This window comes from Passer montanus, unplaced genomic scaffold, assembly GCF_014805655.1.
Source record: "Passer montanus isolate IOZ18808 unplaced genomic scaffold, ASM1480565v1 scaffold9, whole genome shotgun sequence".
In the NCBI taxonomy this organism is placed as follows: domain Eukaryota; kingdom Metazoa; phylum Chordata; class Aves; order Passeriformes; family Passeridae; genus Passer; species Passer montanus.
This window is the reverse complement of record NW_024374367.1, coordinates 7,585,358-7,608,928: the sequence shown is the minus strand read 5'-3', so window position 1 is coordinate 7,608,928 and position 23,571 is coordinate 7,585,358. Positions and strand designations below refer to the sequence as shown.

General features: G+C 43.2%; 1 protein-coding gene and 1 long non-coding RNA gene across 3 annotated transcripts in view; one reads left to right on the top strand and one right to left on the bottom strand.

Moving 5' to 3' along the window:
- SLC6A6 (solute carrier family 6 member 6) overlaps positions 1-16,797 on the bottom strand; it is an 87,750-nt gene extending 70,953 nt beyond the window's left edge. Inside the window, exon 1 of one of the 2 annotated variants that reach the window (XM_039695446.1) lies at positions 16,139-16,797. The gene's annotated coding sequence lies outside the window, so the exon portion shown is untranslated. Of the gene's footprint in view, positions 1-12,141; positions 12,241-16,138 lie in introns of those variants that run through there. The other variant, XM_039695445.1, reaches the window with a different exon arrangement.
- On the top strand, positions 14,081-20,182 carry LOC120495676. The gene is made up of 3 exons (XR_005626110.1): positions 14,081-14,699; positions 14,917-15,147; positions 16,793-20,182. It is a non-coding gene; the product is annotated as an uncharacterized LOC120495676 (long non-coding RNA).
- The last annotated feature ends 3,389 nt before the right edge of the window (positions 20,183-23,571 follow it).

The window sequence follows — 23,571 nt, the reverse complement described above, 5'->3', positions numbered from 1 at the left end:
CTTAGTTACCCTAAATAGTGATCCATGGCATAGTGTCAATTCCTGCACAAGGGAAAACCAGGATGGTGCAATATAAGGGGAGAATTTTTCAAGAAAATGCCAATGATTCAGATGACCAGGGACTATTTACTTGGGTAGGAACCTGGCATCAAAACCATGACAAAAATCTCTGCCAAGAAAAGTCTTTGTCTATATATTTTATCCATTGTGCTTTAATGTCATTATTAAACTTAACAATGCATTGGCTGAGGTTAATGTATATCAGACCCAAGCACTGTTGGTCTCATTGATGCTATGTAAACATAGAGGAAGGAGTGGTCCCTGCCCATGGGAGTTTAAAATCTAAACTTGGACAATACACTTCAAACATATGGTATATCCTGCAGGCTGAATTACCTAACTTCAATCAACATTAGCCTTAACAATTAATTTATGTTGCACATATGTTCTGTATTTGGGGGCAATAGCCACGATGGCCCCTTGACAGAAATGTGAGTGTATATACACGCTGGCCTTTTAATGGTGCAGAGGGACATGGCAACAAGAAGAAGGTCAGCTGAGACCTGTGGCATGGAGTATGGCATGAAGGTGAGCACAGCAGAGAGCCATAAATAGAGTACAAAAGATGAGCTGTGGAAGTCTTGTGGCATAAGTGAAGGAGAACAGCTGTATCAGAGCAAGTTTTTTTCAGAGCAGCTCTAGCACTAGTTGAGCACCAAAAGAAGTGGGCACATTTCCACTTCTGAGTATCTGTCACTTATTTAGATGCCTCCTTGGAAACTGAGTTCTCCGGAAAATCTGTCTTCAGCAGTGGGTGCGGAGCACTAGACAATCTGGCCTGTTCATTTTCTCAGTATGTGGTTCATCTGTTCTAAGGAACAAGTCCTTCTGGAAATGGGAAAAAAAAAGAGGCAGAAAGAAATGTTGGATACAGAAAAGCATTCAAGCTGCCTTGTGGGCTAATGATCAAGAAAGGCAGAATAAGCAAAATTTCATAAACCAAATGAAGTCAAATGTTCTATAAACACTGTGGTAGTCCAGCAAAGATGGTGGACATGGGTTAAAGCACTGAGTAGGAGTCAGAAGATATTAATTGGCTGAATTGCTTAATCTCCCTGCACAAAATGTTCATATCTGACAAAAAAAAAAAAAAGGTGGAACATGAATATTTGACCCACTTCCCTACAGGAGGAAATTGTGAACAGCAGTTAAGACCAAAACATGGCCTCAGAAGGAAGGAGCGGCCCATGGGGTTGAGAGGAGATCATCTGAGGCTTTCTGCCTCCATAAAACAGAGCTGGAAACTGCACAACAGAGCATGAAGGGACCTAAAGCTGTAGAGTATAATGTGGGACATGCTTCCTTGTAGGCAGAAATCCAGCCCCCAGCTGTGGAGGGATATAAATCCCCCATTTGTTTGTCATGCCACACGATGGAGTGTGATGTAGCACTAGTGGTAGCCAGTCAAGGTTTTAGTTAGAGCTCCTCAGACCTTACTGTCACCTCTGAACCCTCTGAATCAAAATAGTCACCTTTTGCATAATGCACCTCTCTCTGCGTCACCTCCAAACTTGTCCTTGCATCTCCCTGGTGGGATCCTGTAAGAGGATTGGGTGGGCCACGAGGGAGCAACTCCATTGTGTGAGCACAAAAAGCCATGTTCATTAGCAGGCAGGCATCTTAGAACCAGCCGTGGAAAAAAAGAGAGTGGATTTGCCATTAAATCGGATATTCTTGGAGGTTTTCCTCAACACAACTCCCTCTTTAAAACTAACAGAAGCAATTGAGAAAACTGCTTAGTAATTCCTGAGTTCCAGTCCCAGCTCTGACATGAACTCTGAGGCCAATATAATCCTTTTGTTCCCTACAATAAGGCCTCAATCCTCCCCTGCTGTAAATCAGCCTAACGCCATTCACACAAGTTAGTGTTACCCCATTGGAAGATTTGGTTCAGAAATTAGGGCACCACGGGACAGGGCCATGCAGAAATACCCAGGAAAATCTACTCCCCAGAGAAGTTTACACTCCAAACCAGGAATAAGTGTGCTTGTGAGCTGTCCTCATGACATTTTAGGCCCACAGAGTGGTTGCCTCCTGACAGGACATGTTCCTGTGAGATGCAGGTTTATGAGTGATAGCTATCTCTCAGGGTAATTAACCATCTTCAGTTGCTGCTGCCAGTGAAGGGAGGGAGCTTTGCAGTGCCCACTGCACAGCCATAGATTCACTCTGAAAGCAGCTTCCAGAGACTTGCTTTGTGCAGGATCCAGTTCAAAGGGGCCAGGTGAGGAGCTGGGAATGACTCAAAATTTAAACAAGGTTCCTAGTTCCCATCCATTGCCATTTTCTAGTTACATTTGCCCTCTTCTTGGTAAAAAGCAAATATTTTCTTGGAATGGGTCTAATTTCTTATGCCAGTGGCAAAATAAACCCCAGCTCATCATGGATGTGTCCTTTCCAAAGAATTACCACAAAAATGTCTGAAACCCTATAAAGGCTGTTAATGACTATAAATCTCCATAGGGCTTTCCCCCCCCCTTCCTCTTCCCTCTTTTCTCCTTGCTCTGACGAGCTGGTGAGTTGGGAATGGCTTTAAATACCACAATAGTCATGGCAGGACATCAAGAAAGAAAAAGGAACAGGGTTTTGAAATACTTTGTGTAAGGCTCCAAGCACTGGAGTTTGTGCTTAGCTGACTGGCGTGTACCACACAGCAGTCAGATGATCTCTGCAGCTTTGGGAAATAGGAGAAACTCTGGAGAAGGGTGGGGGGGGAAATGGTCTCTCCCACATTGGTCTTTATTGTCTTATGGATTTTATCACAGTATTGTTCTTTATTTCCTGCTATTTATAGGCACTCATGTTTTGTGCTGCTTTCATGTTTGTGTTATCTGCCTTCCCACGACATGCTTCACCCCAGCCCTTGCCTACAGCTGGGTCCATAAAGGCACATGGTGTGGAATCATTGGCACATCAGGGCTCATCTTCTTTCCCTGGGCAATGAAAGCAAATTGCACTTTTCTGAAGCATGAGCAACCTAAGATGGTGATTTAAATGATGGTGCTTGTTCTGGAAACTTTCAATAAAGGTCCTGAAGAGTTTGTCACTGGGCTTTTGGTGATCAAGCAGTGGCATTCTTTGAAAGTCCCAGACAGTCGTGCTGGGGTTGTTTGCTCTGATGCTGGGACTGTTTGTTCCGAACTCCACTCAGACCATCAGGATATGACTTGGTGATAACCACTCCAAAACCTTCACCTGACTTCTTTTATAACACTTTGTGCAAGGCAATGCAGAGAGAACATGCTACAGGGGCTATCTCTGTCTTAATTCTCTGTGATTTAGGGATGTAACTCCACTGATCTGAGCTAGCAAAAGTGAAGTTAGTTCTGGTTTGAAACAAACATGACTTTTCTAAAAATCATGCCCTTAATAAACTTTCTGCCTAAAAGATGGCTTCAAAAGGCCAGGGGCTAGAAATAAAAATGGGAAAGGAGCAAAATAGTGCTGAAATCACTAATGTCAATTATTAAATCCTATCAAGATCCTTGTACCTCACCCCAAACTAGTTTCTAGGAAGCCAAAACACCAACTCCTATCACAAAGCAGAAACCAGGCTGCTGGTTAGGCAGGCTGATGCTGAGGGATTTTCCCCCAGCAACAACCCTTTTTGTCCACTTAGGGAGTGACAACATGGCTCTTGCATGATTCCATAACTTGCATCACTTCTCATGTACCAAGCAACCTGCCTTGGAAGAGTCCACACACCTCAGTGCCAGTAACAATAGGAAAACCCCTTCACCGAAACAGAGAGGAACAGCAAGCCCTGCTCTGGGACCCTTTCACAACACCTACCCAGCAGCAACACCTGCTATGGGCTGCTGGGGAGTTTTAAAGAAAGTTAAATACTTGCATAAAGATGAAGCCAGACTTGGGCAGATTTTTGGGCACGTTGCTCCCACTTTTACCTTTGAATGTGTGCAAAAAGGCCACAGAGCATCATTCTTTGGTGCTGTGGAATAGCATATCCCTGTTTGCCAAGGGGAGTAATTCTGTTTTGTTTCTCAAATTGTGTCTACTTTGGGAACATCCCTTGAAAAAAGAAGCATAATTCTGCTGTATGCAGTGTGAATTATATGTTTCATTCAGACAGTTAGACAGAGGTTTCTGTAGTTGTCCTCACTCCCTGTAGCAGCCAGACTGAAAGAAGAGAATGGACAGAAATTGGAAGCATCTATAATGCACCAGACTAAGCAAAGATAAAGTGTGGTGTGAAGAGAATTAAGTGGTGACAAAGAGCATACTCATATCGGTGAATCCCAGTGTTCTTTTGAGGTGCTGCTAAGAAGCAAGTTTATGTCAAGCCATGAACATCACTAAAGTACATTTCTTGTCTCCCAAGCACCAGTGAGTCCCAAAAGCTGCCTTTAAAAATGTTTAGTATCCATTACAGGGAAATCATTGATTGCAAACAATGTGGGGAAAGCTATGTGAAAATTCTTTTTCAGGGTGGGATGTAAAAAATGTCAATAGGAACTCCACAACACTGGAAAACAAAGACCAAACCAACTCCCATTCCATCTGAGAACCAATTAAAAGCGTGAAACCAAAGACTTCCAGCAGAGACTGCTGCAAATGCTTAAAAGATAGTGGGTTTGGAGCAACTGCTGTAAAACATAGCCCCAGCCCTCCCAAAAAGCGCCAAGTGCCTTAATGTCCATGGGAATCAGTGTGGATGGGGGTGTCACCTCTCCCAAGCCCAGCAGTTACATTCTCCTTCTGTCCTTTGTTTCAGCTGATGAAAATCCGACTGTTTTCAGCTCGGTGTCTGGTGTGGGCCAGCTCCTGTTTATCTCCTGAGCCACGCTTTCCAGCGTGTCATCGGGTGCCCTCTTGGCCACCATCTAAGGAGCACTGACAAGTTCTGTAGTTTTCCAGTCAGATTCTGAAATGGTTATTCACACTTTTATCATGGCAAGATTAGATAATTGTAATTCTTTATTGGCTGTCTTCCCAAAGGGGGCTCTGCACAAACTCCAGATGGTGTGAAATATGGCCGGCAGGATTTGAGTTAAGAAGGGACAGTATCATCCGTTCTGTTAAAACCTCCACCTTGGCAACTGGTTAGACAGCAAACTGATTTCAAACCTGTCCTTTTCCTCTCTGTGCCCAGCTGAGGCCAGGTCTCTGTCAGCAATATTGTACTTCGTTATGGTCCAGAGTACATTACCCAGGCACACACTACCTGGTAAATAATTCTCTGAGGAGTCATTTCAAGAAGGTGAGGGAAATATAAACCTGATTTCCATCTGCTCATTCTACTCGATAGCCTGTGCAGAAGCTGGGCGGGATTCTGCAATTACACCCTTTGCAAACATCACAGTGTCAAGGATCGATGAGCTGCTCTTGGTGAACTGCCCTAACCAAAACTGCAGCCTAAAGACCCCTGTTCCTGGCCACCTGCCTCCAGGCATGAGACACCGAACCACGGCCCTCCTCTGGCATAGCTAGGGAGAAATGACAATGCCAACCTTATCCCACAGAGGCAGCCATCTAAATGCAGCACATCCCTAAGGCTCTTCTAATTTTCAGGTGGCCAATCCCTTCCAGCCCCATTGTGAGGCGCCAAGGGGACACCCGGACAGCAGCCAGCTCCCTGCTCCTGCTCTAGCACTGCAGGGCTTCATCAGAAAACACAGACTGCTGGTACGTGTTCCTATGTGCCATCTTTCACTTTGTATAAACAGTGGTTACACAAACAATTGATAGGATAATAACGGGCTTAATACAGACCAGCACAAATAAAACCTTCCGGTGTTTTGGGCTTTTGTCTTTTTAGAACTTTCCCTTTCTGGAAGAGCGTGATATGAGAGGTGTATTCCTTCCCATTTGATTTGTTTTCATATTGAGCCCAAGAGTTAAAATTTTCCCTGATTTATCTCATAGTGCCTAAACTCCTACAGGCCTTTCAGGCAAGAGAAATGTCGGAAACGTCTTGTAATTAAAATCTAGTAAAGAATGATAATTTGGCTTCTTTTTATTAACTGCTATTTACACAGCAGAATGTGATTTGCTGCATAAGGGGGAGAAGGGCTGGGGACAGCTTTGCTATGCACTGGAATGGCATGGCAAACACGGCATGCTCTGAGCTGTTTACCTTCCCCGTCTCTTCTGCAGGGAACCTGTGACCTGCCACTCATGGACGTGGATATAAAAGCTCACGCTGTTTTGGTTGGTTGTTTTTTCTGTCAGTGCAAGACAGCTGACACAGACTGTTTGCTTTGGGAAAACAACCAAACCCTTTTGTTTTGCATGAAGGGGGTGACAAAACCTGTATATAAAGAATTGCCCTGACTCTGCAAACAGCTACTGCACAAGGAAGAACGACTGGTGGTCAGCTCCAGGGCATGCTGACTGTCATTTTAGACCCACAGTGCCACAGTCATTTTAGAAATTTAGAAGCCTTGGGAAGATGAAGAGACAAAAATATTTCCCCATATGGATAAAACCAAAATTTTAATAAAAATTCCAGCAATTTGAGAGAACAAAGTTGGATGGTTTACCTGAAATCATGAGAATTTGGAGTTGGGATAAAATTATCTCTGCACCTTGTGCTATACTGTTCTCCACTTTCTATGGGACTGAGAAGTATACAGCAACTTTTTGTACTTTTACAAACCATGTCCTGCAGACGTTTGGCCATTTTAACACAAGAGATATAGTGAAAAGGACTTTGGGATGACTGCAGCCTGTACCACCTGAGAACAGCTTCAGGGACAGGAGCTACCACAAAGTAGATCCAGCAGTTTGACAAAATCCTGCCTCAGTGCTGCCTTCAGCATGCTGCAGCCTATGAGATGCTAACACACACCTCTCAGTTACCCATTCATTCCATTTCCAGGTTTCTCCAAACCAGACTGTGAAGATGCTAGTCCAAGTCCCACCAGTAGTGAGGTACAGCCTTAGTTTAAATTTAGAATGAAATTGTTACATCTTTTAATTTTGTAACAGTTCATTTTAAAGACAAATTTTATCTTTCAGATGGAGCACTTCACCCCTGGGTGGGCTCTAGGTATCTGAACAGAGGCATTTAGAGCTATTTGAAAAGTTTGTGACCTCCCAAGGCAGGTAAAAGTCAGGGCCTACAGGAGATTCACATCCTTTTTTAGGGACAGATGGAGGTCATGTGGGACACATGAAGGCACTGCAGTATATCACAAATCCTATGTAGTGCCAGACACATATGGGTAGGTGTTGCATATAGGAAAAGCCTTATAAAATAAGGGCCTTGTTACCCTTGCACAATCATGGCTCAGGCCTGCTACTTAGGCTAAGCAGAAGGGAACTGAGGGAGAGTGATTCAGCTGGAGCAGGGGTAGAGAGATGGGAGAGCCGCGAGAGCCACAAGAGCCGCGAGAGCCACGCTGCTTGCCTGCCGCGTGGTGTGTGGTGCTAGGGCTTGTTGTGCCTTAAAACTGTGTAAACTGATAACTGGCTAACTGCTTAAAAGACCTGTTTTTTGCAATAAAGCCACTCTCCTTTGCACTGCCTGGGGACTCTGTCCTGCTTTGTTTCATACAGGTAGGCAACTCAACTGCCTCCTATGTGAGTCAACTCAGTGTTTGCAAAGGATCTGCTCCCAGTTTCTTTGTCTGCTGAGAACTGAGCCATGAATGCATTCTGTGCATTTCAGAAAACTGTCTGAAAGGAGTGCTGGGAAAGGCAATGTCTGCTTACTTTACATAAAATATAACAGCTTACTTGTATTCCCTGAAGTCACTAGGAAGGTCTCCATGACACCAGCCACCACAGCCTTGAGCAGCAGAGAAACCCAAGCCATGATCTGCTCAAGCCTTCATGCACACAAACATCGATCCATTCAGCACATGCATATGATACTGATAACCATCTGATGGGCCACGTGACAGACTAGAAAATCAGACAGCAAACCTCACCCCAGTGTGTGACACAGAGCCCACCAGCCCAAACACGTGCCATTTCAAGCCTAGTTCTTTATCAGATGAAAGGAAGGCTCTCCTGATCACATAAACAGCATAATAAGTGCCGGAGCCCTCAGCTGTGAACATGAATGCTCAATATGCCAGGTGGCTTAAGCTGCAAGCGTGTAATCTCCTGTTGTTGTGTAGCTTTCAGGCATCCTTCCATATTCTTAATTCTCCTGATAAATTTAGAGAGATTTGTTTCCAAAGAACACATTTTCCAGCAATTCATAACATATCACACATCATGAACTCTATCTACCACATTACAGCCCAGAGTGAAAGAACTCAGATATTCCTACAGACCCACTCTTGAACAGCTGGGGGGAAGCACATTAAAAAGAGGCAGTTGTATTCTCTAGAGACCACCACTGTGACCAGAAGTGTGAATGACTACTCAAACCTCATGTTATTTGCAAAGCTGAAGAGCGAGTAGAAAAATAGAAAAATAGATCACATACAGAGCCTTTAATTAGGGATGTGGCTCTCTGCATAGGAAAGCTGTATCTTCATGTGGTGTGAATCAACACAGCTCTATTATGGAATTACATCAGTCTGTGCCAGTGAAGATTCAGTCCAGGTATGCACATGAGGATGTCTGTCTTTACCATGGAAACACAACACCTAGGTGAGGGATCACACCAGCAGCTTAACAGCAACTGTATTAATACTTGACAGAGCAGGAAAGAAAAATGGAAACAATTGTTCTAATTGAAACTATGGGGGGTGTGTAAGTAGGACAGAATGCACAGCAATTACCTGATTTGGAGCTAAGCCACAACACCAGCACTGCTGCTCCTGCTCTATGGGACTGCAAAAGAGCCTAAGTAAACAGGATTTTGGTTTTCCATCTTTGGCTAAAATGGTTGTTTACACAGAAACAGGGAACTGTGTAAAAAGACATGGTGCCTGCCCAAATCTGAGGACTGAAGCACGGCCACGAGCTGAGGAGCTGAAGTGCTGCCCACACTTGCACCAAACAGCAAAGAGATATGGTGCTCCCTCAGAGAGATATTTCCTGCCTGGATAGTGGATGGGCACAGCTTTGGCCAGCTGGGGGAAGGAAACTCCAGGTTACTACAAATGCAATCAAGGCTCCAGAATAGTTAACATGAACATTCTGGATTTTTTCAGATTGGAGACGCAACCAGCTCACAGTTCCCTCTCCCTGCAGTCCACTTGCCACATACTACTCCTATTCCTTCCTCACAGTCATCACCAGCAGGCTCCAGGCACTGCTCCTCACTCCACTACATCTCTCCATATCACCTGCAGAGAGGCAAACCTGCCCAGAAAGCCATTGAGAGGCTGGTCCCCAGAAATCCCGCATGGCAGTGGATTCCCAGGCACAGGGTGCATGGGAGGCACAAAGACAATGGCTAATAAAATGAGGCTCCACTGGTAGCACGGAGAGGGTGTAACCTGGCCTAGAGTTATTCTGGAGTATCACTTGAGAAGCAGAGATAGTGTCTACAAGAAAGACCAGATAAAGTCCTGCAGGAGTAAAGTTCCTTTTCTGAGGAAAAGCCAATGGGCAACGGCTTACCCAGTGATGCCATTCATGGTCCAACAAGCATGCCTTATCACATAACAGAGGAATATCTCGAAGCATCTGCTCCATCATCAGTCACTGCTCTGTGACCTTGCCAGTGCCTGCAGCCACAGGGGCCCAGTGCCACAGGCCCTGCACACACCCAGCACTGAACCTGTGACCTGCAGCTTCTGCAGACCATCACAAATCCCCCAAGACATACAGCTCCCCACAGCCTTGCAGGTTGTTTTTAGTTAGACAAATTCAAATGGCTGCCACAAAAGCTTAATCTCTTTCCAGCCACACTCATGCTGAGTGTCAATAGGAAAAAGTCCCATGAATACGCTTGATAATTACAGAGCCATGGCTGTAGCAAAGAACAAAGTATAATGCAGGCTTGAATACTCAGGAAATTGACTGCTGATATGTTTCCATTCATTGTTTTGTTCTCTGTTCTCAGTGTTATATTAAAATCTCCTACTAAGAATGAGCTTTCTTGTTTAATGGAACTTGTCAGTTAGAGGAAATCTGCTTGAGCTGTTTGATCTATTCTTTAAAATAATATTAATTGCAAATTTAGCACATGACCCTATCTCAGTTAGTTCAAAAACTAAGGCTGATCTTTTCCAAAATGTATTTGTTTCCCAGAAAAATCATGGGCCATCACTGTCCCACTTGAACGCATTCACTGTCCCTCTGCCTCGCTATTCAGTCCTGGCTATTCATTAGATCTGTTGATCAATTGTACCAATCACCTGACATTGTTTTCCTGACTCTGTTAGTGAAAAGTGATAGTAGTGAATAGCAAACAGTAAACATGGTGCAAATCTCTGGTCATGAGAAAATCCATGAAACCTTGCAGTCTGTGAGCATCTTTACAAAACCCTGACAACCATATCTACATTCAACTGTGACCTCACATCTATAGGAAATCACAGTCTTCTGCTTGCCTCTCCATTAATGGAACTGTCTTGTCTATTTTTAATTCCATGTAGCTCATAATTAAGAACTGAATTTGCATGTTTGCTATTCATCCTGATTCCCAGCATGTGCAGTCACAATAACAAATCTTAATTTCAGGCTCAGAAGCTGATATACAGTTGAATCTGAATTTCTCAAATCCAACAGTTCAATGGTATTTAAATCTGAAGGTTTCACTTGGTTCCTTGCAGACATAAAAGATCAGTTTAGAAGAATCAGATGCAGTGGCCAGTTCAGACTATGTAAATTTGTAGGAATATTTAAATTTGCTGGTTCTGAACCTTCAATGAAAATCTGCAGAAAATGGTTGCACGGGGTTGTTCATAGAAACAATATTTCTTTTGTGAGTGTCTTCCTGCATCCAGTTATATTGGAATGATGGAAGAAAGAGGAAATGGCTGGTTTAAGGGCTCATATAATTAGACATAACACATTCTATCATCATCAGTACTCCATCCTTTAATTTAGGCAATCTCAAAAGACTTTTGGAAGTGCTCAGAAACCACTGCCCATGCCACCATGACCACAAGTGCTGTCACTTTTAGGAATTTGACGTTACAAACAGAGAAGTGGTGCCGTGAGCCTGTTCCCTGGAGGCAGCAGCTGACTCCCTTTCCCCTCCATCACAACACCTTTGGCAGGTGAATCCCCTCCCTTGTTTGGTGTCAGCAGGTTTGGTTATCCCTGTTCTCATTCACCTGGCCTTGCTAGGAACGCTGCCCTGGTGCAGTGCAGCTCCACAGGGCGAACTGGGGCAGCAAGGCAGCCCTGGAGAGGCCCCTCACTGAGGGATGTGCCTCAGCCATCCTCAGTGGAGCCTGAGCTCCCTGCCTGCGGCTCTTTCAGGACACGCACCATCCTCCCTCCTCTGCTCCATCCTCCCTGCTCCTGACTAATCCAGGCAGCTCAAGGCGCGGGGAATTCCTCTCAAATAAATCCATCCTCCCCCGCCCTGATCTTTTATTAAAATAAGGGCAGAATTGTTCAAATCAACTGAAGGGAAGGAATCCGAAATAGGAGGTGACCTCCTTCCAACCCTCAGTGCTGGGGGCTGAGGTGTGCCCCCCTCCTCAAGCTCCCTGGGTTATTCCCGCACCTTTGTCTCATTCCCTCCTGGAGCAAGGCCCTCCCACGGGCTCGTGTTTTCCAGGCCCATGAAGGGCTCTCTGTTCCCCGCATGAGTCAGCCCCGGGCGGGCTGGGCAGTGACATCAGCCCCTCGCGGCCCTCCTCGGGCTGCCCTTGGCTCCGCTGCCCGCGGGGTTTGTGAGGAGCACAGGCCCGGGCCTGTCGGTGGGAGCACGGCCCTGCATAAAGCCGTCTGTTGTGGGGGATGCCACCCGCGAGCCCCCGCAGGAGCAGCTGCAGAAGCCCTGTTTTTCACGCCTGACAGCAGGCAAACCCTCTCCTAGAATCTCCGGCGCAGTGCTAAAGCCCTGCCGGCTGTTGCTACCTGTGCCAGCCACCCTGGGACACGGCACATGCTGCAAACACCTTTTTCTTTGACGGCGCTGGCACTTCATCTGAGCCAGGATAAAGAGGGCGCGGCCGGTTTTCAAGTCTGCTTTGAGACTACAATAAGAGCTCTTTATGGGTTTAAAATTACCATTCTGCAATACTGGCAAACCATTACCTCTTCCAGGAAAGCTGCTTTGTAGTACTGCAGGAAAGTTATCCCTCTGGTGTTGTAAGCTGCACCAACAGCATTGCAGTCCTGTATTCCTGACCGGAGGCTACTTCAGCAAGGGATTGAATGACTTCATGACCTTGATGGATGCACAGAGTCAGTTCAACAGCACTCAGCTGTGCAAATGAAATGCTGGCACCTCACTGATAAGAGGGGAGAGTGCCCATGCCAGGGCAGACGGGGGGGCATGTAAGGATGCAGCAGATAATGGTGGCTCGGGGTAATGGCTCCAGCTCTGAGCTTACCGTTTTGGGGAGATAGGCACCCCACCTACTTCAAGACATTCCCTTTCTCTCTGTGGCAGGGGCAGCCAGCCTGGTTTGCCAACGCTTCACTATAAACAAAATGTCTGATAGTGTTTTTCTAACCATTTTCTTCTAGTGCTGCCAGAGGTCAGAGCCATCCCAGAGCAGTTTGCTCACCAATGGACTTCAGCTACACCAGCACAGAGTCTCCATGTCTACTGGGGAGGGGTGACAGGTGAGCTCCCCCAGTCTAACATTGCTTTGAAACATCAATAAAGCAATTGTACACAGAGAGATAAAAACCAAACTTCTCAGTTTCAGTGCAAGGAGAGTTCTGCTTTTGCTCTCAGCTCACTAGTTTGGTGCTGTTTGAGAGTTAGACCTACAATTCTGCTTTGGATTTAGCTTTCATTTACGTCCATGAAATGTCATGTATGCTTATGAAATTTCAGCGCAAGAGATGGCAAACACCTCATGCCTGATATTGCTTTCTAAGGCATTTTTCATCCATGAGATTTCTATATCCTGAACTCAAATCCTTCCCCCAGTTTGTCCTCCAACCCTGGCTACACACTCTGTAGCCAAATAACATCCCCTTTTCTTTTTCCTTCTGGAGACACAGCAGCTGTTCTGTTTTGCTGCTGAATGAATCAATGTTTTACCAGCTACGGTTTCCTGATTTGCAGATTTTGGTGGCAGCGCTGTCACAGAGTTCCCACCATCAGTCCCTGCCAGTGTCCCCCCTGCCAAATAACACTCAGGCCTTTCAGCTGGGCCAGAGCAGTTGTTCCCGGGGGCAGTGCTGATCAGGCACTGATCTAGTTGAAGCAAAAAATCAAAGCAAACCAAAACACATACAAAAAAAGAAAAAAACAAAATCCTTTCTATTTTACAGGGTTTTTTGTTCACAGTGTTAACCACCAGCAGTTCCTGATGTGGCTTGCTGCAGAGTCACATGGAGACTTGTTTAGATACAACTGGGAGGGGGCTGAGCTGGAATGAAACAGTGTGGAAAAAAGCTGAGATGGGAACATCTCAAGACAGAATTACTACGAAAGCTTCCTTGTCCTTAAACCATGGCCAAGGTTTCTTATCTTGGACCGCAATCAGGAGATCACCATAATTTTCCAGTAAACAGCCAATTCATTTCACAATTTATACATCATTACACATCCCCCATGTAACAGAGAATCAGCTCTACAGACTCCTTTCAGGCCTTAAAAGGATTCTTAGGCTTCAGTTTTCATTTTTAAATGAATACAAGCATTCAACTGAGCTCTAAGCTATTAAAGCAAGACATCACTGATAAACTAAATAATTTTACAATAGTTCACTTAATTGCTCGATTCACCTATGCCTTTAGACCAATGTTTTGGGATTCCAAATAATACAAATAATAACAAAAATAACAGCAGCACATTCCATCTTACTGAACGAAACAGTGATATACCAAAACACAGCACGTGATACGTTATCACTGGCTGTGCAGGAGTGTGGGTGGGAAGCAGGAGGCTGCAAGAAGAGACAGATAATGCAGCTCCTACACGCGACTTTTCCTTCTGTACTATTTGCCTTTTGCTGAAGAAGCGCAGCAAATACATTAACACATGCATGAAAAATGAGCTGAGGTAATTCCATCTATGAGCATGTGATCGGTCCTGCTGCCACAAATGTTTTCCCTCTAGGTCCATATCTGAATCTCACACAGACTGACTCACTCTGCGGCCGCACACGTCACTACTACCCGGCAGCGTCAGGCTGTCATTTGTTTCCTTTTGGAACGGGATGTTCTATAATAGCTCCAACTCCCACTCCATAGTTTATGAAATTGCAGTTCTTTCACATACTCCTTTGTTCCTGAGCAGCCAGGAGTTTTCAGTTCGTTTCTAAGGTGCTAAAAGAGGATCAGAGTGGCCTGAGCTCAGGGATGCCTCACTCGAAGCTCTAACAGGATGTGTCTTTTTATAGAATGAAGGTGTGATGGTTCTCAGTGCACTGTAGAGTTTGTTCTTCAGGAAGACAAAGGAAGCACAGTGCAGAACTGTTGCTTCTGGTTTCTCTCACAGCCAGGGAGACACTGTCATGGACATGGAAGCTGAAGCTCTGGATATCCTGATGGAGCCATGAAAGCAGAACCAGCTCTGCTTCAGAGTTTCTTGCTATGACGCTCAAATATGCAACACTTGTTTTTCAGCACTGATTAGTTTGACCCTCAGCTCTACAAATCCTAGTCTACATCTGTGTCTTATTCTGGAACAGGTAAGTGTTTCTGAAGTGAATCCCTGACTGACTGTGCTTCACTTCATACCACACAGTTTCAGAGCTCAGCCTATAGGACTAAACTCATATTAGTGTGAGGTTAAAACCCCCAAGCGTCAATAGCATAGACATGGAGTTGTCAGCACTACCTGGTTTGTTGTGCTGGCTTGGTGCTCTTGTCATACCAAACTACCACTTCTTCCTACCTGTCTTTCAGACCCCAAAGTCCTGGAGCTGTTGTATCTCAGCACACAATTGCAAAAGGAGGAATGTGAAGTGCTTCCAGCAGTGCAGCAGAAGAGAGGAAGCTGCAGTCCCCCAAGGTTCCCTGCCCACTTAAAGACCATGTTCATCAGGATACACCTGCTGAGTTTCCTGCTGTGAACATCTGACAGGCAGCTGATACCAAAGGACAGAACCCAGGGAGCAGAGAGCCAAAGAATGAAAGGTTGCAAAAGATGTTGGCATTTTCCTGCTTACTTTTGGGATGCTGCTATGATTCAGTGCAGGTTAAAATGGCTTTGTCCTCACACTGGGTGCACAGCAAAATGGATGCATTGCTATGTGGAATCCAGTGTCCCCTGCTCCAAGTTCTGGCCCCCCATTTAACAGAGCTTTAACCAAATGGGGGGCTGACATTACTTCCTAAGGGTGCAGACATTCCTAACAAGGAGGTCAATGACAGCTTCAAGTGTAGCAAAAAGAGTATCCCTATCGTTCTTCAGAAAACCTGTCACTGGGAATACAATAAGAATCTTAAAGATGACTTGCAGATGAATTGTAAAAGCAAAATTTATAATCTGCAAACTGCACATAACAATTCTTTGAGACATAAAAAGTTCCTGAGGCTCCTGCTTGCATGAGGGTGCCATAAGCATCCCTGCAGATATTTATTCTGACCTCATGGACTTTTGTCTGAGGTTCACTCATTGGGTTTAAATAAATAAGCATTAACAAACCCAAGGCTCCAGATCTTCCACTGTCCTGCACTGAGCCAAGATCTTAAGCAAAGAGGCTTAAGTCACATTTATATTTCCTTTGACCTAGAGACAGAGCACAGCTCAGGATATCCCAGTTATGGAGCAAAAAGACCTCTATGGCTGTACAACCTCACGTTCAGCTGCCTGAGAAACCTTTAGAAACTGCTGTAAAGGCAGATCACCACAGGCTGGCATTCCCTGCTCACTGCAGACACTTTCACATGCAGCACTGGCTGGGCAGAGCAGCCAGAGCCCCAGCCCTGACTTACTTGCATGACAGCCTCAGGAATCCTCCTGGTGCTGCCTCACCAGCCTTGGGTAATGCTGCACTGCAGGAATACAGTGCCCAGGCTCTCAGAGCCAGCCCTTGAGCTTGGTAGCTGCCAGGACAAAAGACAATCTCTAAATGTAAGTCAATATAATCTCACAGACATCACCTATAACTTTACCTGGGCTTACCTGGGTCGCTGTGGAGGGCAGGGCACTGTTTCCCTTGACATTCACAACGAACGCGTGCACCAGAGAATACGAGGCTCCTCGTACACAGCGTATTGTTCTGGATTTCGTATTTCTTCGGGGTTGTCTTGGCAACGAAGAGGGTTTGCCGCTAGAGGTGTGTGAAACACTGGGTAACAAAAAACATCACAACTCCCACTTGTTTCATTCCATCACCCTTTTATACCTGACTCTTTTTCAACCTGGACCGCTCTCAGTGTGCTGTGTGTCAGGAGGGGCAGCACAAATCAGCGCAGACTCCTCTGCCTCCCCCTTTCCCCCAAGGAATTTTGAAAACAACAAAAAATTACATTTTTTCATTGAAAAATTATGTCTATCCAGATAACCTTACATGTCTATCCAGACAACCTGTTCCCATTCTCCCTTCAACTACCTTCTTAGGGAGTAGTTCCCTGGCAGGCAATGGAGCTGACAGCTTCAGAATGGGTGAATCTATTTAAGCAAAATCAGGATTTTTTTTTTTCCATTTGTTTGCTTGTTTTAATTAATGACACTTTTAGTGATGTCAGTGAAGTCAATGGGGTGACTGTGGACTGATTTCAATATGAGCAGGTCTGCCAATTTGCCCTAAACAAAAGGAGCCTTTCCTTTTTACAGAGAAGAGATGCTGGACAGAGAATCCTACACCTTGTCTAGCAAACGAATGCAAATGCCTCACCTGCCCTTCTGACTCAGCTCCTTCCATGGACAACAGACCTTTATTTACTGTGGATGAGGTCCTGGAAGTATTCTGTTAATATTTTAGAGCATCTGTGGATGCACACAGATGCATCAACAACACCTTGCTCATTCATGTAATTTGACTTTATTTTTACTTACTGAAGGCATTAAAAAATTAACCCAAGCAGCTGTTCAGATGCCTCTATTTTTTTTATGCAGCAAAGGGAAAAAAAAGTGTGAACAGCTGTGTCAGTGGAACACATCCAGGTGGCATCCCTAAGGCAAAGTTTCTACAAAACCTGTAAGATAATGTTTTTACTATCTTAGTTATTTTATTTCTTTTTTATTACATTGCTCTTGTTGATTCTTAAAGAGGTATTAGCTACTTATTTCTTCACCCTCGTCCCTCTGTGTTTGAGCTGTGCTGTAGCTCAACACAGATGTTGCAGTGATTCAGCCATCAAAGGGGAAAATCAGCCTTTCAGCAGAATCCTTCTGAATCTATTCTGGGGTCTTAAATAGGATGTATGTCTGGATAAGGAGCAATTTTACATATCTGGCCTTTCTATGGGGAGAAACTCAAGATATGGCACCAAAAATTGCCTTAGGGACACTCAAGAGCAGAGGGAATTTGTTTTCCAGGTTGTATAACTAAGTCAGCTGATGTAGTTTTGTTGCAGTTCCTTGACAAGGTAGCTGGGTCATCCTCAAGGAGAAGGAGAGGCTAAGACTCACACAAGAGTCTGAAAGAGCAGCTGTTTGGGACTCCAACATGTGTAGCATTGGGGATTTGGAAATCACTGGTCAAATTCTCAGCTGGGTGATGCTGAAATCTGTATTAGGTTCACTGACAAAGACACATGAAGAAACTCCCTTACTGAAGTTCTGAATTCCTCAGCTGGAATCCCAGAAGTCTCCCATTCTGCATGGAGTAAATTTCAGCTTTCTAAACTCTGGTGCCCTTTCCATGCATTTACTCTCATGTCTCAACCATGAGAGGCTTCCAGACACCAGGTCCAAGCTCTGCATTTCCTGGAACCACACTCCCAATGTGCCCTAGGCCATCACACCACAGTCCAAACCCTACACCCTGCCCAGTCATCCAGGGCTCATCTGTTTGGTGCCTTCCATAGAGAGTGTGATTCTGTTGCTATAAGGCAGCTTGCTGAATTATGGATGTGCTATCCATAAACTGATGGTTGGTATTTTCTGCCCTGACATCAGTCCTTGGATTATCAACTCTGCAGAACAAAGTGAAAACACTGAAATGTCTGAAAATTGCCAGCCACATCACAGGTGTTACAGGAAATTATATTCATAATAACGAATAATAATAGCAAGGACAACTGTAATGATTAAGCAATTTGTTGCTGTTACTATTCTTTCTCTTATTCCCACAATATTTGACAAATATGGGCTCTCCTCTCCAGAGAGCTCTTGAGACTGAAGAAATGTTTTCAGGAGACACAGAATACAAAGAAAAGTGTTGCTTTTCAGCTTATAGCATAATGATAGTAGATAGATAAATGCCTGAAATCTGTTTCTATACCACTAAGAGTTTTGTTTGTTTGTTTTTTAAATTAGCTTGAGAAACAAATTATGTAAAAGTATCTGTACTGTCCTGAGAAGGACTGTCTTCCAGAGGAAAGCTCAGCAGAATCATCCCTGAGTCTAAAAGAAAATTTCATTCTCCTCTAAATCATTCCCCTTTGGTACATTCTCTTCATATTTAGTAGGTGGATGCAATACCCTCTATATGTACTAAGCTTGTGTTATTACAGTTTGAGCACGATATATGTTTATTTGGAGTCTAACAAGATCATCAATCAGGAAATACCACTGCACTTCATATTATGTATTTATTTATGGTGTTAGGATGAAATTTACCTGGGTCCAGAGAACAAAATTAGGCTGTTACAGCCCTTGGTTTCATATAAGTTATTTTCCTCTCAATGCCTATGCCCTGTGGACACAAATTTATTTTTCCAATACTAGATGAAAAATCTCCCATTCTTTCATTGCCTCCAGGTAATGATGTCTATACCTTTCCTTCTGCTTCCAATTTTGTGTCCATTACTTGAATGCTTGAAAACATGAAATACAATACCATAAGTCACAGAGCAAGAAAATCTGCAGTGTTTAGGGAATATTTATCTTCCTTTTCAATTCTTTTGTAATTAAAGAAATTCTAGTCAATCATTTGATATCTTCAGTGACATTACCATACTCCTGATCTTAAACTTAGGTGCTGGTTAGCCATTAGAAAGAAGGAATATTTTGCAGACAGGTTATGGGATGCAGATTTGGAAAATCTCAGTTCTTCTCCGAAGTATGTCACACACTGAGCAATGAAAGATGACTTTAAATGGAATGTGCACTAATAAATGTAAATATGAAAGTGGAAAATTACATCACAATACGAGAGCTCAATGTAGTTAATCATAACAGTAATTATCTTAAATAATACTAAAAATATCAGTGAAAAACATTGAGAGACCTTTGTTAAGTGTTCAAATGTGTTCTGATTGCTGTATTTGACAACTCTGCAAGAACTTAAGTCTCAGAGACTTGGAATCTCCATGAGATTAGATAGTATTTGCATACAAAATGCAGGAGTGAAGTTAAATGAACAAATGGCAAGATTATCTCAAATAGAAGTGTTATAAAACCATTAAGCATGTAAAAGTTGATTCAGTTAATTGGCTAAGGCCCAGTAAAGATTTCACAACACTATCAGCAGGGTGTTGAAATACTTTAAAAAAAAACCCAAAAAAAAAACCCCAACAAACCAACAACCCAGCAACTAACAGCATGATTTCAGAGAAGCACTGCCATTTAAGAAATACTCTCTTCAGTATTTATTAGATAAGAAACTGTTTATCAGCATGTGCGTATGTTCTTCCTGGAATCAAGGTCCATGCAATTTATTTCACATGCAGCAATATTCTCTCAGTGCCTTGCAATTTTTCCATGCTCAAGTACCAGGAAAAGTGGAAGGAAGAGGCATATACCGTTACAAAGAAGTATATCACATTTATATTTACTTAGTGAATTGTGCTAAGATAGACATGCAATCACAGTGTAATGAGTTAACCAACAGGAGCTCCTGGCACTTCTTGTGCAGAGAGGAAAAAAAAATCTCATAGGAACATGGATGGATAGGAATGTGTCAAAGCAAGGACACAAGGAAAGGTAGCTCATACAGCTACTGATACAAAAAAAAAAAATTAACATTGTGAAATAAAATAAATAAAAATGAGGTGTAACCTATGTAAAGCAAATGAAAGATCTGCTCTGAACATGCAGTAAAACTCCAGTGTAGTTGTACTGATCCTGCAGCAACCTTTGAAACAGAACGGTTCTGAGTTTATGCTCCCTCGTGTATCTTTTCTTAGGAATAGTCTGGCCATCTAGGAAATATTTCACTCTACCTTCCAGCACACACAGAAGTTTGAAAACAATGCAAATGTAAATAGTTCCTGATGCCAAACACTCCAGTTGCCAAGAAGAACTGATGCATTTTGTACCAGGGTTATATTACGACCAAGATTAATTTTTGGATTGTCTCCGGCTATTCTTTAACAAAAACACCTCTTGATGAAACACAACTTGCAACTCACGGGTTTTGTGTATTCAGGGGAACTTTTCCCAACAGCTGATTTACAGTGTTCATGCAGAACAAGCTGTACTGTGACTTGCTTTTAATCCAGCTGCCAGATATTCCAGAGGTAACATCGTGGTTGAGGGGACCAGGTTTTTGAAGATGAGCCTACTCAGTGATAAAGATCTTATGGAAAACCAGAACAAAACCAATCAACGAATATACCCTAAATTCTCTTAACAAAAGGGAAATTTCTCACCATTATGATATAAGCAACTATTATCCAGTAAGAATTGAGGCCAGGTCTCAAGTGATATTTCACAGCACGAGTTACACGATCAGGTCGCTTGGTGCAACTGCACTGATTGACTGGTCACACATGTGCTTGCAATGTCTCTAACCAGGTCTGCTCTCTTGCTTTGTAAAAGAAGTCAACCTCCATTAAAAATAAACCACTTTATATATCTACATTTGTATATGGAGATTCATCAATGTTCAAAAACAACTACTATAAATTCAAAGATGAATTTTGGAATCAAATCAGGTATCATCAAAATACAAACCTAAGAAAAAGTAAAAGGGAATAAAAGAAAAGAAGGGAGAACTGACAAGTGGTAGAGAAACAGTGAGAAAATATTGGGAATGTGTTAGATTATTATCAGATGGATCTTTCTTTGCATCCAGTTTTAGTTACTTTTGGGAATAGCATGTGACCAAAATTTGCTTATGGCTGTCATATCAGAAGAATCATTTGAGCTTTGTAGATTCCTACCATGTCAAAATCTTTTGATTAGAAATTTCCCTGAGTAATGTGGCAGCCTCTCCTTCCAGCAGCCAAACAATATTTGTCTGAGTCAAATGCAGTTTACAAGGCTTCAGTCATTAAGCATGACTGAGCTGACCAATCACACCACATGAACACCAACTCATCACCCCTAAGTGATGTCAAAAAGTAACCACATCAAGTAAACCAAAACCTCAGAATCTGGAACAGTGGGACTGAAAAACTTCAGTTTCTACATAAGAAATTTGCAAAAAGAAGAAACACTACACTTGACAAGGAAATTCTTTTACTGAAAGTTGCATGCTCAGTTACATGATTACATTGCTGGTATCCCCCATTCTTCTTTTTCCTCCCCTGTTCCTCTCAAGGAAATACTTCCAGAACTTGCTGGTTCAGTTACCTGTTTCAGAGCTGTGGAATTCAGTAGTTCCAGGAACAAAGCTGCATTATTATAAATACTTCAGCTACAACATTTCCAAGGATATTAGACTGGCTATCATAATCTCCTGCTGACTCTGTTTTTAAATTCTCTAGTGTGGCAGTAGACTCTGAGGACAAAACACTAATTTTTTTAAAATTTAATTAAAAGCAAAAGAAGAAATTCAGGATAAAAATTTCAAAGCCTGGAAAGGTGAGTCAGAAAACAGCAAGATGAGAAAGGATGAAAACCAACACCACACTGATGACTCTGGAAAATTCCATGTCAAAGTACATCATGGTACATCACAAAGTACACATTTTGTTTTGGTACAACAAGATGATAAACAGTACACTTGGACTTCAGAGGCTTTTTTTAAAAAGTGTTTTTAACCTTTCTTACAACCTTGTACTTGAATAGCAGCCCATTCCTGAATTTACAGTCATGAATATTCTCCACACTCACACGTAAAGTTACATTGGCTTCCAGCAGATTATGTTTTGGAGTACAGACATCAGCCCTGAACATTATCTTCTGGCCTTCAAGCTTGTCACATAATGTTTAGTATTTAGATAATAGCTACTATCTAGAAATGAGCTGTCTTGACGTGACCAAGGTATTTCCCCACTGCAGAAGTTCATGCCATGAATCAGCTGCAGCATGAGAGATGCTCTGTCACTCTCTGGTACTCAGTGCTGCTTTACAGAATGACACAATATCAAAGATAATAGCCAGCCTCTGGAGCAAACAAATCACAGACTAATGAATACAGAACATTAAAGCCCAAAGTAATTTTCCCTGTCCCCCCTAGAGAACTATAACCAACACTATAGAAAAGTCTCAATGAAATCTTGCTGAGTTCTGTGTGGAGCCCTGTTGAAAGCCAAGACTGATGTAAGGTTTGCTTGGAGTTTGAACTGAACCCTTTGCATTGTTGTGAGAGCTTACCATTAGAAGAAGAATAAAGGTTAGCAGTAAAAAGGTCAAGAAAATGAACATCTGACAGCATCTAAAGATCTGCAAGGGACCTCATAAATATATAGCAAACATCCTCCCTGATGGATTCCCCAGAAGAGAAGAATTCTACATCACCCACAAAGCACATTTTTTACAATCTGTTTATTTCTGTCTGGATACAAAGGACTGAAGCAGAGTGTTTAACATATGAGTTGTAAAATTCAAAGTTTAAAGCTTAGGAAAACAACCAAGATTAGAGCTGTTCAACAAAATCGTATCTCCCTTCACAAAGTGTCTTTTTATTCTTACAATTTGTCAATAAACCAACAAATGAGACTCTCAGCTGTCAATACTGTTAGGTGCCATGGCTTTAGGTACACAAAAAGAAATTAAACAGCATGGGTTTGAGTTATACCAACACCACAAGCAACTACTGTGGGTTTTCCCACACGATGCATTGGTGAGGGCTTAGGTAATTTGCTGTCATTTCATTCTCTAGTGCCCTAAACTTTGAAGAATCCAATAAGGTCTGGCAATTTTGGTTGGGTCATGTCCCTTCTCCATGGGCCATGTGTGACCAAGAGCAACTTCTCATGAAGAACTTAGCAGAAACTTGAACATGCCCCACCAAAAATCCCCTGGGAAGCAGGGCTTATTGGCACATCCCTACCTTCAAGCAAGCAGGGAGCAGAGGTGCATCTTGGGGTTATTCAGCTCCAGGAAAAAATGGTCTCTTCTAAGACTTTGAAAGCAAAATTACAGAGGATACAAGTGGTAGACACAAAAGGGGAAGACAGAGAAACATGTACCAAAGAACACACAGAGACAGAATGGGAACAGTATCCTGTCAGAACAGCATTTACACACAGAGGATACAGGTGTACAGGGTTCTGTTTCTCCTCATGGCATTCAGCCCTGGGTGGTGAAACAGCTGATGCTCTAGGCTGTAGTGGTCC